The following is a 17,605-nucleotide window of genomic DNA, read 5'->3' as shown; positions in this document are numbered from 1 at the left end:
TCTTAAAAAAAAACAACAAAAAACTCTAGCTACAAGAGTAATTTGTACTCATTGCATAAAAATTGAAAAATAAAGAAAAATATAAAGGAAAAAAGAAATACCACCTCCAATCCCACTACCTAAAGGCAACCTGTTTGTACATTTTGGTGAATTCCTTACAAGTTTTTCTTTTCTATGCATATATGTGTATGTATTTAACATAGTTGAGATCAAAATAACTAAGTTTCATGCTTTACTTTTTCACTTGGTAGTACATTGTAAGCTCTTATTAAAATTTGCTGTAATCACCATTAATATTCCATCTATCCTTCTATCATTTAATTAACCATGTCCCTATAGTGCTGACAGATTTATATCACACTTCAACTGCGAATGTGCAGAAAAACTGTGATTTCCGGATTCTTTAGCTAAGCTAGCCTCCTGTACAACTTCCCACCCACTTATAATAGGGAAGATGAACCATGGGTCTAACTACAGAATAATCTAAGAAATAGTTTAAAAAGCATTTACGCCTTTTATCTTACTACATGATCCCCTTTTGCATGTCAGAAACCTCAGTCTTTCTCTTTGCAAGCTTTCTGTAACAAATTCTAATCCCTGCTTTCCCCTCCTTCTCATGGATGCTGAGCCCCCCAAGGTCTCAGCAGAAAGCAGATGGTTTACTCCATGTGTCACTGAGGAGTTTAATGAAGGGACTATTTACAAAGGTGCCAGCAAGGCTACCGTGACAAGTAAATGACAAAGTACTCAGGACTAGAGATGTGGGAGGGCATTGCCTATTGCCACCCCTAGTCCTGAAGGAGCAACAGCCAAAACTGTACCCGTGAGGGAGAGACAGTCCAACAGGAATTTAGGTGGAGGAACGCAGCTATTGCCTCCTTGTGGTCTGGTTGAGAGGCAACCAGGGGAGCAATCACTCTGACATGTCTCTACCTGCACTCAGATCTCTTCCCAGTGCCTCCTGTTAGCTGAACTATAAGCTGAACTCTTTGGAGGGTGCTGGCCACCCTAAACTGCTGGAGCTGGATGCTAAAGAAACCATCTGTCCCGCAGGAACTTGATGCTAGAGAAGTCACTTGCATTGCAGGAGCTGGGTACTGGAGAAGTTGTCCATGTTGTAGGAGTCAGGTGCCACATGCCCCTGGGGCGGGGGGGTGGGGGGGGGTGGGGTGGTGGTGGTGTTGCAGAACAGAGCACACCCAAATCAGGAAAAGAAAATTCCTCCCACAATGTCTCTCCCATGCCCTCTACTGACAAAGCTTTACATCAGTCACCTAGAAAAGAAAACATTTTGAGATGGTGTACTGTATTTTTTCAGGGCAGACAATGAAGACTGAATTTGGATCTGAGAGGCAACAGATTGATAATTAGCACAATCACAAGTCTGTATGCCCAGAGAAGGGACTTTGATTGGTTGAGCTGGTGCCATCCTGGATTTATCAGTCACTGTGCTAAGAATGGAACCACATTACTATAAAGAGAAGCAGTGAGCATGAAAAGGCAGGTGCAGGAAAGCAAACTGGTCACCAAGCAGCCTCTGCTCTCCCAGGAAGAGAGCACTAAAGAAAGAGTCACTAGAGAAATTGTCTGTCCTATAGATCAGGAACATTTCATCAAGCCTCACCATTACTTGGAAAATACTCCTCAGAACTACACATTTTCTTTTATTCAAACGTGCAGCTCACCAAGAAATCTGATTTTTCTTACCATTTACCCCAATATCAGCTGAGGGACAGATTTTTGGGCAGTGGATACACATATTCTGCTGTTTGGAAAGGCATGTCATCTACTGTGATCTAATAGATTGACCTTTGATGGCTATAGAAGCCTTGAGTGGTATCAGTGAAAATTTGTCACCAAGACTCTGTTCTTAGCTGGTGCACTAAGAAAAGCCAGTTTCTGATCTTGAGAAGCTGAGAACCAGGTTTTGGACTTCAGAGACTCAACCAGGGTGTTCTCCTAAAGGACCTGCAGCTTGCACCCCTGACAATTATTGCTGCCAGCACATCCCCCAAGGAAGAACTCTGCAGAACACATAATTAGGCATGGATAAATAATATTCTATAAATGTCTAACCAACAAGCATTCCATAGTTGCTGGACTTACAGGCATTTTTCAGTCTTTCACTGTTACATATAACACAAAGATGAATGTCTTTGTGATTAGTATCTGTGATTTGTGTTCTTTTTTGCTGCTGTTTTGTTTTTACATTTCAAATGGTTCTGTTAGGCTAGATGATCAGAATTGGAAATAAATTGATGTTAATTCACATTCTCCTTTTTGGGGGAGGGGAAGCATTTTATTTGCACTTGAGAACTACTGCCTTATGATTTCAGAAATGTACCAATTACAGTTCCACTTGGGACCATTTCAGGACATCCTGACTCACACAGAACATTATGGTTTAAAATGTGTGTGTGTGCGTGCGCATGCACTTATACATATGAAATCTTGCTTTCTCTACATTTCTTTAGTTAATATTGATGTTAGCTATTCATGTGCACAAAAGGTATTTAGTCCTCTTGCCCTCTTCTGAGAGTCATCTGTTGAGATCCTTCACAATAGAGATGAATTGTGTTTCAATCTCTGGGGAATTTCATGTCCCAGATTCTTCATTCTGTCCTCTTTTGAATGGAAGGGAGTGCTTCTCCTACCTCTAACTCCTTTGGAAATTCCCTTCTAGATTCAAATGTCTTTGGTGTAGGATTGGGCTTGAGTGGCCAAGAGCTTCGATGAGAATGGAAACAAGTGTATGGAAGTCTGAAGCCTGCAAAGCAGATCGAGTTTCAATCCTGGGTGGCGAGTCTTCAAAGGGAAAGAACTGGTCTGTATATAGTTTTCTTTTCACTCCCCATTTAAAAAAAAAAATTTTTTTTAACATTTATTTATTTTTGAGACAGAGAGAGACAGAGCATGAACGGGGGAGGGGCAGAGAGAGAGGGAGACACAGAATCCGGAAGCAGGCTCCAGGCTCTGAGCCATCAGCCCAGAGCCCGACGCGGGGCTCAAACTCACGGACAGCGAGATCATGACCTGAGCTGAAGTCGGACGCTTAACCGACTGAGCCACCCAGGCGCCCCCACTCCCCATTTTTAAATACCCCAGAGTGACCCTGGGTCTTTTTCTTCTCCTTATTTGACTCAAATTGAGTCTTTAAATAAACTATGCTCCTCTTAGCAGCCTAAAACATATCTAGAGGAAATGTGTCATTGAAAGTGCTATTTTGAAGTCATGTGATAAATTATCAGAGCCAGAATCTCCTTACCCCCCTCTGAGCTCTATGCCTTCTTTGGCTCCGTAAGAGAAAAACTTTCTTTTTTTCCCTCTCCTTCTCCTTTTGGCTTCTAAAACTGACACAGAGAATATGGCTTGCCCTGAGAAACTGCATGCAGGTGGTGAGCACATGGCAAGTGTTAGGCAGTTGTGTGTGTTGAAGTCAGTGTGGCATGTGTGGGAATGCAAGAAGTGACAGTAACTCCTTCATGTGGGGAGTGGGGCTTAACAATGGTAATCAAGGGAGCTTTGGGGAAGAGGGGCCATTGGTGGTCACCTTAAATGATAGACAGAGTTTGGAAAACAGCAAAGGAATCAGCTAAATTTCTGTTAGTTTCCACTCCTGTCTTACTGATACCACCAGGAATTCTGGTGCTCCATGTTGCTGCCAGAGACAGTCACCCATTCATTCATCATCCATCCATCCATCCATCCATCCATCCATCCATGTATGCATATATACATACATCTGACATTTTATTCATCCATTTATTCATCCTTCCAGTGATCCTTCCATCTTTCCATCCATTTTCCCACTATTTACCAAGGCTCTATTCTCTGTTGCATGCTGAAGGCCCAAATATTAATAACACAAGATTCTAGCTTTCAAGGTGCACACAGTCTAGCGGTTAGCTGAACAATTTACGAATAGATAACCATACAGAGCAGTAAGTATATCCTGTAGGAGTTGGGCTAAAGGATGCCTGTATAAATGTCTCTGGCACCCAAAAGGCCTTACCTGACCACCCAGTCTGAAACAGGTTCTTGTTATTATTATTTTTTATAATATTCTTTTTCTTTTCCTTTGGAGCACTTATCACAACTTGTTAGTGTATAATTAACAGTATGTTTATTTGCTTAATATCAGAATCTCCATGGGGGTAGGTTCTACCTCTGCTTTGGTTATTATTGACTATGGAACAAGTGGTCTATGTATGGCATATAGCAAGCCTGCAGTAGACATTCACTGAATGAATTAATAAATAAGTGCTGATCATGCCCACGAAGCATCATTTCTTGTACCAAACCAGTGGTTATCAAAGTATGATCCTTGGACCAGCAGCATCACTTACTGGAAATGAAAATTCTTAAAAAAAATTTTTTTAATGTTTATTTATTCTTGAGAGAGAGAGAGAGCACAAGTTGGGGAGGGGCAGAGAGAGAGGGAGACACAGAATCTGAAGCAGGCTCCAGGCTCTGAGCTGTCAGCACAGAGCCCGATGTGGGGCTCGAACCCAGAAACTGTGAGATCATGACCTGAGCCAAAGTTGGTCACTTAGCAGATTCAGCCACTCAGGTACCCCTGGAAATTAAAATTCTTGACCCCACCTGTTGGTTCATAAACTGGCCCCATACACAGAGGGCAGAGAGGCCAAAGAAACAAGCAGATCACTCCAGATTGTTTGGAGGCAGGTTTAATAAGCAAGGGAACTTACTTAGGAGGCTTGGCTTTTAGGGCCACAAGAGAAATACATGTCTGCACCCACACGCCTAATCTTAAAAGTTCATACAGAGGCATAACCTGGGTTCAGCCTTGTCTTCAGTCCAGGTGATCTCAACACCTTACTCTTTCAAAACTTCATCCTTGGAACAGCTCCCGCTGTGGGAACAGTAGGCAGAGCATACATTCCAAGGACAGGGGAGGGGGTGATGAGCCTCCTGCTGCCCAGGACCTCCTTGAGGGTCAACCAGCAGTCATGTCTTCTCAATTACCTCCTCCCACATCACCCCAGACCAGAATTAGAATCAGAAACTCTGCAATCAGCAATCCACATTTTAAAAATCTTCTTGGGTGATTTTGATGCACACTAAAGCTTATGAACATTGTACTAAATTAATAAATGACAATTCTAGTCTACTTTAGACATCTATAGATTTCAGTGCAGAGACCAGAGTAATTGTGTCTGGATTGGGGAATACTTCATGGAGAAAGTGATGTTTTCAAGCAAGCCTTGAGCTAGATGAGCCAGGAAAAGGCAATTCAGGTGGATTAGCCTGGTGTATAACCAAAGGTGTGGATTAGCCCTTATAGGCCTTTGAAGAGACCTATAAGTAGTTCTGCATGGCTGGGGATGGCATGAGATGAGGATGGAGATGTAGGCAGGGGTCTTGAAAGCCCAGTTTGGAGCGAGGAGGTAACACATTCCCCATCTCCCTCCCCTTCCTACAGCTGTCAAGACTGGCCTGAGTCAGACTTCCCTGAACTCACTTCCCACCTCTTCCCGCCTTTCTCTTCCTTCCCTCCTTCCCCTCCTCCTTCTGCTCTCAACTCCTCCCTTCCCCTGGGGGTGAGACCGCCTGGCTCCGAGGCCAACTCCACCCCTCCCCCACCTGGCCAGCCCACTGACGTAAGCTTGGCCAGGCGGGGCGTGTCTGGTTTGCAGCTTTGGAGCCTGGCCTAGCTGCCTCCCTCACCGCTCCTGGCTTTGTGGGAAAGCCTGGGATGCTGGTGTGCTCTAGGAGCTTATCTGGGGGTTCCAGGGCTCAAGAGAGTCTCTTCCTCTGGAGGCATCTTGCTCTGGGGGAGGGAACAGTGGTGTCAGAGCCGGGGCTTCTCGGGGACCCAGGCTTGCGTCATACCACCTCCAGGGGAACTGGCTCTAGGCCCTCTCCTCCCCTAGTGACTCACAGCAGGCCTGGTCTCCAGGGTCCTCAATCCAATTGTGCTTGGAAGTGATGAAGTGTGATAACAGCCCTAATGACAATAGGTCCTATGTATCCAGCTCTTAGTGTGTTGGCACTATGAGTCACCTACACCTTGTAACTCTCAACTTTATGCAACCCAATAATATTTTTCTTTTTTTTTTTTTTTTAATGTTTATTTTTGAGACAGAGAGAGATAGAGCACGAACGGGGGAGGGTCAGGGGGAGGGAGACACAGAATCCGAAACAGGCTCCAGGCTCTGAGCCGTCAGCACAGAGCCCGACGCAGGGCTTGAACTCACGGACCGCGAGATCATGACCTGAGCCGAAGTCGGCCGCCTAACCGACTGAGCCACCCAGGCGCCCCCCAATAATATTTTTCAATGCCATTTTTAGCATTCATAGATAATATAGCCAACCTGCATCACAGTTTCATAATATTAAACTAAAAAATGCCTCATAATTTAAAGGCGGAAATAAAAGGTGTTTAGAATACAAGAATATATATTTTTTGCTTGCTTGGGCAGCACATATACTAAAATTGGAACAATACAGAGAAGATTAGCATGGCCCCTGTGCAAGGACAACATGCAAATTTGTGATGATAGCACGTAGCCTGCTTATGATTCCCTCTCTCCCTCTCTCTGTCTCTGTCTCTGTCTCTGTCTCTGTCTCTCTCTCTCTCTCTCTCTCGGCCTTCTCCTTATCAAAATAAATAAACTTTTGGAGCTTCTGGGTGGCTCAGTCGGTTAAGCATCCGACTCTTGATTTCAGCTCAGGTCATGATCTCACCGTGTGTGAGTTCCAGCCCTATGTCAGGATCTGCACTGACAGTGCACAGCCTGCTTGGGATTCTCTCTCTCTTTCTCTGTCTCTCTCTCTCTATGCCCCTCCCTCCCTGCCCCTCTCTCCCAAAATAAAGGAATAAACATTATATGGGGTGCCTGGGTGGCTCAGTCGGTTAAGCATCTGACTTCAGCTCAGGTCATGATCTCGCCGTCCTTGAGTTCAGGCCCCGAGTCAGGCTCTGTGCTGACAGCTCAGAGCCTGGAGCCTGTTTCAGATTCTGTGTCTCCCTCTCTCTCTGCCCCTCCCCCACTCACGCTCTGTCTCTGAAAAATGAATAAACCTTTAAAAATTTTTTTAAAAATAAAAAAAAGAAATAAACATTATAAATAAATAAACAGACTTAAAAAAAGATTTGTGAGGGGCACCTGGGTGGCTTAGTCAGTTAGGTATCTGACTTTGACTCATGTCATGATCTCCCAGTTCGCGAGGGCAAGCCCCACATTGGGCTTGCTGCTGTCAGCACAGAACCGGCTTCAGATCCTCTATTCTCCTCTCTCTCTGCTCCTCTTCCACTTGTGCTCTCTCTCTCAAAAATAAATAAACATTAAAAATAGTTTGTGAAATGTTCAATATGGAAATGCTTGGACAGACCCCGCTGGCAGATATAATGAAGCAGCCATCCCCTGTAAATGGGCAACAACTACAAACGCAGGCTGTTACACCTATGTTACATTATTGGCTCCAATAGCAACCACCAGCACCGTTGCCATTCAATCATGATTTCTGCAATGGTGAACTTCCCTGCTAAAGTTCCAAATAAAACAGAATCCAATCTTCCCTTGATTGACACAGTGCTCCCCTGTCTTTTGTTTGCCCCTCCAGATCCATTCTCCCCCACTTCTCTATCCCGCTGTTGGCCCTGGGAGCCTGTCACAACCACCACACTCTTGGCCTCTGATTTCCTGTTGGGTTTGGCCAATGAAAGACAGGAGATGGAATTAGGGAGGGGAAGGAGATTGGGGTTTTTATTTTTCTGCCTACCTCCTATCTATACCTTCATCTTAAAGTCACTGTTGTTCTCAGGGTGGCTACAGAGGGTTGAATGAGGGCCCCCAAAAGCTGTCTGTGGGGCAACCTGATATGGTGGAGGCCAGCAGCACAGGTGGTGAAAGAATTCACCGAAGGCAGAACAAAGGAGAAAGAAGTCTATTGAATAAGTTGCAAGGGAAGCAGCAGGCAGGACAGCAAAGAGGCTGTGGTACGGGGCTGTAGTTAAGGGGGAAGGTGAGGAGGTATGCAAACATACAGAATTGTCCCCTTTTGATACCTGTGCCTGTGTGTAAGTAGTAAGTAGCCCATTGGTCAGCTAGGGCCCCTGGATGTTTTGAAGTCGGTCGCCTACTGGGCCTGTTTGCTTTCAGCCCGGTGGTCACTGTGGGCCCTTTTACCTTACCTTTTTCCATTGCTCAAGCCTGTTGCCTGAAAGTGGCCTCGCCAATGTCCGCATTCTAACTTCTGGAACCTGTGCATGTAACCTTATTTGGAGAAAGGATCTGTGCAGATGTAATTAAGGCTCTTGAGATGTGATTGCCCTAGATGATCTGGATGGACCCTAAATTCAAAGACGAGTGTCTTCATAAGACACAGAAGAGAAGACACAGAGAAGAGATGGCCATGTAAAGATGGAAGCAGAGACCGAAGTGATGCAGACAACCAAGGAACACTGGGGGCCCCCAGAAGCTGGAAGAGGCCAGGAAGCATTCTCCCGTGGGGTCTTTGGAGGCACTGTGGCCTTGATGTTGCCTTGATTTCAGACTTTTGACCTTGAGAATGGTGAGAATAAATTTTTGTTGCTTTGAGCCACCAAGGTCGTGGTGATTTGTTGTGGCAGCCTGGGAATCTAATACTGTCAGCAACACTTCTTCCCTGTCAGGTTCCAGTAATCTTGCCCCGCCCCCCACCTCCCCCTTGGATATATAGCAGTGGTGACAGCTGTGCTGCTGCTGGACCTGGGTGCCTGCCCTGTCCTGTCTGGCTTCCCCACACCTGTCCACACCTTTGTAATTCGTCATTTTGCAAATTAACCCCTCCCTGAATTATCCTCCCGTGAGGGTGCTGATTCCTGTCAAAGTGCTGACAGTGACACAGGGCAAACACATTCCTGGAACACTCAACTGACATTAAAACCATGCAAAAATACTTTGTGGTTCTTTGTAAAACAGCGTTTAGTTCTAGGCTTACATTATTGTAACGTCAGATAAATGAATGTCCAACGGACCATATGAAAGCTTGGCAGACGAGTAACAGCTTGTTACTGTGGAGGAGTGTCCTAAGCATCACAGGACATCTAGCATCTTTAGTTAGAAGGGTTCCACAGTCATTGTTACAACCAAACATGACCTTACAATTTCCAGCTCCCTCCTCCCTCCCAACTCCCTCCCTCTCTCCCTCCCAGAGTGACATCATTCAATGGAGAACCACTGGTTATATAATATGTTTTTAAACCCTACAACCACATTTTAACTAGAAACTGTCTCTACTTTACACATGTGGAAATAGGCTCAAAGAGACAAAGAAACCTGCTTGGGTCTTTTGGGGGGGCGGGGTTTCAGACTCAGATATGACTGGATTTAAGGCCTGTGTTCCTAGTCACAAAGCTGTACTGCCCCTTTGTATTTTGGGTCTTTGTCAGGGTCAAAGGGCAGAGACAGTGCTGGAAGAGGTCAAATGTAACTCATAATAAGGAGGGGTTCCATCAAAGATGTGCCAGTCTGGGAATGGTATGCTACGTATAACAATATACAACTTCAAAATCTCAGTGACTTCACACAGTAAGGATTTATTTATTGCACCTGTAAAATCCAATTCAGATCTTCTTGGTAGGGTAACTCCTGGGCAGCTCTTCTCCAGGCAGTGAAATCAGAGATTTGGCCTTCTTCCATGAGGAAGCTCCCATCTCAGAGCCTTTTGTTTCCAGCCTTATAGAGATAGGAGAGAGGGTGTGGAAGATTACCTGGGATATTTTATGGGAAAATGTAATCGACATCTAGTGAGCATAGCATTGTCTCTGCAGAAGTATTGTCAAACTCTTCCAGTCCCTATATTAAAAGCATAAAGAAGAGAGACTTAAATTCAAGTGTTATCTTTGCTATTGATCTGCCAAATGACCACCTTCATATCTTGTCCCTTTTTAGGGCCTCAGTTTCTTCATTTGTCAGATGGTTTTGGAAGCTCATCCCTCGTAGCTGAATGATGGCCAGATGTAAGAGGAGAAGTAGAGTGCTGGTTGGAAGAAATCCTGGAGAGAGCTGCTCCCATCTCCTATCTGACTTTGCCCAACAGCTCTCCAGACTCCACTTTCCACCTTCTGCAGCCAGGAAAGCCCAGCAGATTCTCCTGGTCGTTGAGGAGGCCTTCTCTGTGAAGCTCAAGTTTCAGTGGTATGTCTGCACATTGGTATTGTTGGGAAAGAGGGGTTTTGGGGAATGAATAAAATTTTGGAAGCCAGATGCTAGAATCTACCAGAGAACTCTTGCAATGGCTATGAAGACCCACCGAGGCCTCAGAGATTCAGGCATTAATCCAAGGAGATGCTGGAGTTGTGGCTGAGGAACTGGGGCTGGTGTGTGGGGAGCCAATGCTCACTCCAATGGACATCTACTGTTTGGTCTTCCCAAAACCTCTCTTTCAGGAATCAACTCTCCCATACCCAAACTACAAGGTTGCAGTGGGAAATGCCATGTTTCTACAATATGACCCTAGTCCCTGGTCACTTGATTGGTCCAGGGTCAGGCACTTAACCCATACCAGAACAATAATGTTTCTGGTTTTTCCAACCAGAGATAGAGATGAGAGAAGAAGAGCTATGTTAACTTCTCTCCAGCTGATTGGTCCAATAACATGTAACTCTTTTAAGTACTTTTGACAGCCATATTCCCCGCCGCCCCCCCCCCCCCCGTGTGAAAGTAACAAGCAGGAGAAACTGATCTAATGAGAGAATGAAAGATGAGGAGATTCCCAGTGGCATCTGAGTTTCTGATTCTGCTCCATGGCATATAGTATTTCATTCCTGAGGTCAGGCTCTAATCTAGTCTCTTGTCTCTGTGGCATGCCCCTGTATCGTTATAATTAAGTTTCCCCTTCTTGATAATGCAGGTGGATTTTTGTTATTTATAATCCAAAAAAGCTAAGGAATAATATGAACTTTCTTACTAGATACATTCATTCATTCAAGTGCATCCTTCTTGTGCCACCTCCATGCTTGGTTACCATGAAGGTGCTGGAAATCCAATGATCAATAGTATAGACATAGTATCTACCCTCAGGGACCTTATACTTGGAGGTGGGAAAACAGGTTAGGGCAGGGCAGACCTGGAACACATACTATACAGGTAAACTCCGGGTTTCTGAGAACATACAACAAGATTATGAGAGTGTACAAGGTGAGAACTAAAGGAATGAGCAGGAGTTGACTGGAATGAGTTAGGAATTATGATGGAGTAGGGAGAGCATCCCAGTCTGGAAGAAGAGCATGAATAATCTACCATGAAGCCAGTATCCTCTACAAAGAAAGCAACATTTCAGTTAAGCGTCCTGGTTTCTCATCTACCCCTACTTTGGGCCCTCTGCTAATACACTGGTAAGAAAACTCTTTCCTTTTGCCCAGAAGCAACCACCTTGTCTTGCCCAGATTCTTCTATTCTTTATTGAGCTATTACAAAGGGAGAAATACAAAATGCCCCCTCTCATTGATTCCCATTTTGGTAGAGAAAGCTAGATTTCATCCTAATAGCCGCTATCCTCACCTTCCTTATTACTATGTTAGGGGCAGCAAAGTGGCTGGCTAATAAAACCACATTTCCCAACCTTCCTTGTAGAGGGGGATGGCTAAGGAGAGGTCACTGGAAGTGATTTGATAAGGTTTTTAGAAAGCTGTTTAAAGGGGTTAACTTAGCTAGCAAGCACCTCTTTGTTCTTTCCCCCTGTTCTTGCTTATTTGTCCCTGGGACCAGGACTTGATGGATGGAGCTCCAGCAGTCATTTTCATCTCCGAGTTGAAGTCATGTGCTAAGAATGGCAGAGCAGAAGGCAGGATTCCAGTTTTGGAAACTTGTAGAGTCCCCACACCAGCCTGGCCTGCCTGGAGACAGTTTATCATGTAAGAGGAAAATAATCCCCTATCTCATTTAGGTCCAAACTGTTGTTTTGAATTGCTCTTACTAGCAGCTGAACAAAATTCCTCATTGATGAAACCCTAAAGGCCCTCTCATAACTCAGTTTCTTTTCTCTAAATAGTCCCCAAGTCATTCATTCAATCATGTATTCATTCACTCACTCAAACACCCTCTGATTGAAGATAACTATCTCATATTCTTGAATCAGATGAGATTATGTGGGTATGAAAGGGTAGTGTAAATACCAAAGCATTCCGTATATATTAAATTTTGCTACCATCATTGTATTATTATGATTTGTTGTTACTCAAGTGTCCAATGGAGAAGTTTTAGTATGTGGTATGCAATTTGCTGGAGGAAACTACTGCTGTTAACTGGTGTGAATTGTTGAAATCCAGTGCTATTTGGTATGGAAAAGAAGCAAGGCGTGACCCAGGGCAAGTGCTTCTCAAACTGTAATATGCACAGAGAAAAATTTAGGTATCTTATTCAAATGCAGATTCAGACTCAGAGGGTCTGGGGCAGCTGAGAGTCTGCCTTTCTAACAAGCTCTCATAGGTGAGGCTGCTTTGCCCTGGACCTTTGAATAATAGGGAACTAGGAGAGCTTTCCAGGTGCTGGGGAGAGAAATGATGAGAGGGGAGGAAGGCAAGCTGAGAGCAGAGAGAAAAGGAAAGTTATTTAGAAGCTCTATCTCCAAACAGGTTCGTACCAATTAAAAAAAGCCAGGTACTACACATATAGTATTTCATTGGATTCTTACAACCTTATATAAGAGGAATTCTAATCCTCATTTTACAGTTGAGAAAATAAGTGGAAGCTCAGAAAAGTTAAGGGAAAGTCACACAGCAGGTAAGTGGCAGGGATTGGATCGGGATCCAGGCTTTTCAGAGGCCAGAGCCCGTATTTCTTTCTAAGTACCTTGCTAAAATTCTGGGGAAGCTTACTCCTTTCACTGAGTTCTTCCTTCTCACCCAGGAAATGCTAGTCAGGGAAGGAGGAAGAGGCTGCCCAAAGGAACCAGGCTGCTTGGCTCAGCTCTTATCTACATAAACGCTTTCAGTGGCTAAGCTTTGTTTTCAAACCATGGGGCCCCAGGGGTGGGAAGTGGGAGGGGTACAGGTGGGATGTTTACACATTTTATTGGACAATTTCCACTTTGTAAGCCTAGTCTCTTCTCTGGAGGGAGCCATGTTCCAGAGCTGCTGGAACTTGTCCTGAGAAGTGGGAGCCACAGAAGTGAAAGCAAACCCTGCTCTGACTCTGACCTGGGACCCTTGCTCATTCCCTGGGTACTTGATGCCTTTGAGGGACTCCTGGCTCCGCCTTGGCTAACTGGCAAGTGTAAGGCCCCAGCAGAGACCCTCGTTTTATCCCAAGGTAGCAGATATAAATGAGCACATTGTGTCTCCACAAAAGGTAGGCCACTCAGAGCAGAGCCTCTTTGATAGGCTCCCTCTGCCAGTGCTGTGCCTTGGGGCTCTGAAGTAAGAAATCTGAGCCATTTCTGTCTCCAGTTTCCCACATGTGACTAGATTTTGTCCACTTTCACCACCATGGGGACCTGGGGAGGACCCTTGCACAGTAAATCTTTGATTGGGAAAGTGGTTCTATCATTTGAAAGGATGATGTTAAGGAGAGACAGGACTAAGTGACAAACGTACTCAGGGGGTAGTGCAGAGAAACAGCTCCGGGTGCAGGACCAGGAAAAGCCTGGGATCTCAGAGCAGGGTTGACAGGTATGAGGGGAGAAAATCATGGAGGCACATCAGGAATGCCAGTCTGAGTCCTGATTGCAGAAAAGCATGAAAGAGCTTCCGGGTAAGAAAAGAAACCAGGACACATGATGTGGTTCCTTCTCTCCAGAGGATAAGCTGTGGTCTGCTTTGATGTTAACTCCACAGGTATGCCAAGGCTATTGGATGTACTGGTTTTAGGTTTGGGGTCCAGCTATAGCAGCAACACCATAGGTGGGAAGAGAGGAGACAGAGGGGACAATCTTCTCATTGAAGGATGCCCAGAGGTATCCTAGTGTGGACTGTCTGAAGAGGAAGGACTTGATAACATCTATTCTGGCTGAGCCAAAATCATCCTCTAGCCTTCATTCCCTCAGGAATGTTTTCTGTTCCCAGGATCCCAGTTTCCCCTCCTTTCTGAGACAGGGCCAGCATTTCCAATGCCGTGAAGGATAAATGGGGTGCAACGTGAAATGGTGTCGGATATTCCAAATCACCCTCACTCTGGCTGGTCTGGTCCTAGAAGCAGAAGAAAGCCAGGAAAAACCTCTCGGGAGCCCATGACCTCCATTGTCTCCCAGCCACCGCCATCTTTGGGGCCAGGCTACTGGTTGACTCCAAATGGTTAACAATACTTGCTGCCTCCACTTTCTTGATTATCATTCTCCCAGAACTCTGCAGTCTAGTTTCTGCCCCCACTCTACCCTACCCCACTGAAACTTCTCCAACCAATGGCATCAACAGTCTGGACCAAATCCAGGGACCATTTTTCAGTTCTTACTTTTACTCTGAGCCCTTTGCCTATTGGTTATAATCTTTTCTTCTTGAAAATCTCAACTCTAGGGGTTCTTAGCAAAGGGTTCATGAGTCCTTAGATTGTCTTCAGGTAAAAACAACATTTTCAAGGACAGCAGTCCTTGAAATTGTTATACGAAGAGTTATACAAAAGTGTATTTTTTTTAGGGAGGATGGTCCAGGGCATTGCATTCTCAAAGGAATCAATGAACTGCCAATGTTAAGAATCTGTGCCTTTGACATCTGTATTGGCTAGGATTAGGTTCTTGTGGGGGCATTCCAAAATAACAGTGGTTGATTAGTCTTTCATGTATACAGAGGTAAGTCGTCAGAGCAGGAATGGTCGCTCTGACTTAGGAAGTTCTCAGGAACTCTGGCTCTTCATAGCTGTGCTCTGCCAACCCCAGCATATAGCCCTCAACCTCGTAGTCCAAGATGGTAGCATCTCATGCTCCAAGCAGCATGTTAGAGGGAGGGATGAAGAGTGTAAAGGGTATGCTCCTGCTGTCTCTCAAAGATTCCTGGGAGCTGCTTTGTGACATTTCCATTACATTATTAGTCCAAACTTGGTCACATGGTCATATCTATCTGCAGAGAGGCTGGAAGACATCCTTATTCCGGACAGTCATGTGCCAACCTGAAGATCCTATTACCATGGATGAAGGGTAGGATAGAGATATTGGGGGACAGCTATCAGCTCCTGTCATACTCATACAACATCCCTTTCCACTTCCTTCTAGTACATTAGAGCCGGGAAGCTCCACTTCCTAGAATTCCTTGCAGCTGGCATTCCAAATGTGGTTTAGAAACTGCCAATTAAATGAACTTACATGAGACTGGATCCTGGAACTAAGAGGGGGAGAGGCAGCAGGTAAGTTTTGCTGGTGGAAGGAGGCCAGCTTGTTTCATGATCACCACCTTCCTAGTTCAGGAGCTTCCTGTAGCACTAGTTGTTTGGTGGCTTCTTTCCTGATCATGAGGGCAGAGGCAAATTGATTCTGAGGGTCTACAGGTATCTCTGGAAGCTCCATTTAGTCTACACCTCCACCCATTCCAGCATTGCTATAAGCCAGAGCTTCTTACACTTTAATGTTCATGTGAATGACCAGAGGATACAGTAAAGGATAGATCTGGAGTAGATCTCAGATCTTGCGTTTCTAACAAGCTCCTGGATAATGTCTGATGGTTAGAATAGATTTTTGAGTAGCTTGGTCCTAGGGTGTCCTCTGTTCACCTATACTCAGTTATAAATTCCTTTCTGCTTTAATAACTAAGTATGTTTTCTGAGTATCCAAATTCTGTGGCTGTCTCTTCCTTTGTTCTTGAGAGATCTTCTTCCTGTGCTATCCCTTAATATTGGTGCATCCCAGGGCTCTGGCTTAGGATCATTCTCCAAACTCTTCCTGGATGATCTCCTCCATCCTCTGGGCTTCAGTCACTACCTATATGCTTCTCAACTCCCTATCCAATCTGTACTCTCTCCTTTGCTCCAGATTCTGGTATCCACAGCGGACCAGAACTGAGTTCTATAGACGAGCGGCACATGAAAGAAAGCTTCTGTGGTCAAGTAAGTTTGGGAAATACTGTGTTAAATAAAATGAAATTTATTTCCTTGCTGAGTTACTTCTAGAACTGTTAATGTGTTAAAATGCGTTGCAAATTTCCAAGAGGGGGCATGTAATATCCAGTACTTCTTAAACTTATTTGAAGTCTGTATTAGATACAATCTATGTTTTCTCAGTCTCTGTTACACTGCCTGAGTGGTGGACTTCCAGCCTTTTGCTTTTCTTTACTGTTGCTACTGTAGCCAACTGTGTAATTCTGTGGCCCACCAGCTGCTCTTCCCTGCATTTTGCACTGTTTCCCATCCCTCCCTGCCTCACTTCCCTTTTGCATGGCTCACTCTTGAGGCTTTGGGTTTGCACCTTCATAAAAGGCATCAGCATATAATTCTTGCCTCTGGCTCTGTTTCCCGGGGAATCTGGACTAATACAACCTTCAACAGACTCTACCCACCCCCTTTGCCCTTTTTCTTGGAATATTAATATCTCCTGGAACTTGGGTTCCTAGAACATGCTTTGCAAGTGCTGTGTTGGTCATTTTTCCCTGTATATCTACAAGCACCTGACTCAGCATGTCCAAGACCTAATCAGTAGTTTTCTTTTATATCTGTCCCTTTTTTGGTCTTATCTGTCTTAGCAACTGGCACCATATTTGCTCATCACCCAAGCTACCTGGGTGTCATTCCTTGTTTTGTTTTGAAGATCTAATTGGCTTTATTAAGCAATCTGGATGTCATTCTTGACTCCTTCTTTTCCCCTTTTATCCAATCTGCCGCCTCCTCATCCTTCCTCTTGACTAATTGACTAATTAACAATTATTCGTCCATAAAGAGGCAGTGTAGGTACCATCTTCTTACCCCATCTCCTTCATCATCTGAGTGATGTACCACTCTGTAGAGCTCTCATAGCCCCTAAACTTGTCTTTCTTATAGAATTTATCACACTTTATGGTCTTTCTTTCTTTCTTTCTTTCTTTCTTTCTTTCTTTCTTTCTCTTTTAATTTTTAAAAATATATCTGTCCACCCTTGCCCCCACCTTTGGTGTCTCTCATTCAGTTCTTAATCCCTGGCATCCAGGGTAGAGAACTAACTGATTAATTGATAGATAGGAGTGAATGAGGTAAGTGGGAGAGAGAGAATTAAAATTTGTAAACCTTCCAGGGAGGAAAAACAATTTCCCCTCTACCCTTCTGCATTCTTGGCTGAGAACCCTGTAATAAAAGACAGGTTAGGGGTGCCTGGCTGGCTCAGTTGGTAGAACATAGGACTCAATCTCAGGGTTGTGAGTTGAAGCCTCACATTTGGTGTAGAGCCTAATTAAAAAACAAGCAAACAAACAAACAAACAAACAAAAAACAAAAAAGACAGATTAACAAGAGAAAAACAAACAGAACTTTATTAACATGTATACCTCATATATACATAGGAGATACCCAAGGGAAAATAAGTAAGCCCCTGAGATGGCTTAGAATTCAGGAGTAAATGCCATTTTAATTGGGACAAGGAAGGGAAGGGGATGCAGTCCTCCTAGGGGAGAGGCCATGTTTTTGTTTTGTTTTGTTTTTTAAAGTAGGTATATGCCCAACTTGGGGCCCGAACTCACAACCGTGAGGTCAAGACCTGAGCTGAGATC

The 17,605-nt window shown here is 44.5% G+C and overlaps 1 long non-coding RNA gene and 1 other non-coding gene across 3 annotated transcripts in view; both read left to right on the top strand.

Annotated features, from left to right (window-relative positions):
* Positions 1-17,605, top strand: part of LOC102949764 — a 50,376-nt gene that overhangs the window by 4,379 nt on the left and 28,392 nt on the right. Inside the window, exons 3-7 of one of the 2 annotated variants that reach the window (XR_006210472.1) lie at positions 2,684-2,824; positions 8,177-8,538; positions 9,900-10,145; positions 15,151-15,281; positions 15,904-15,977. This is a non-coding gene — a long non-coding RNA (uncharacterized LOC102949764). The remainder of the gene's footprint in view (positions 1-2,683; positions 2,825-8,176; positions 8,539-9,899; positions 10,146-15,150; positions 15,282-15,903; positions 15,978-17,605) is intronic. The other variant, XR_444161.3, reaches the window with a different exon arrangement.
* LOC122233383 lies at positions 6,432-6,540 on the top strand. The gene has a single exon (XR_006210931.1). It is a non-coding gene; the product is annotated as a U6 spliceosomal RNA (small nuclear RNA).

The sequence above is a fragment of the Panthera tigris genome, chromosome D4 (assembly GCF_018350195.1).
Source record: "Panthera tigris isolate Pti1 chromosome D4, P.tigris_Pti1_mat1.1, whole genome shotgun sequence".
In the NCBI taxonomy this organism is placed as follows: Eukaryota; Metazoa; Chordata; class Mammalia; order Carnivora; family Felidae; genus Panthera; species Panthera tigris.
This window is presented reverse-complemented; position numbering and strand designations above follow the sequence as displayed.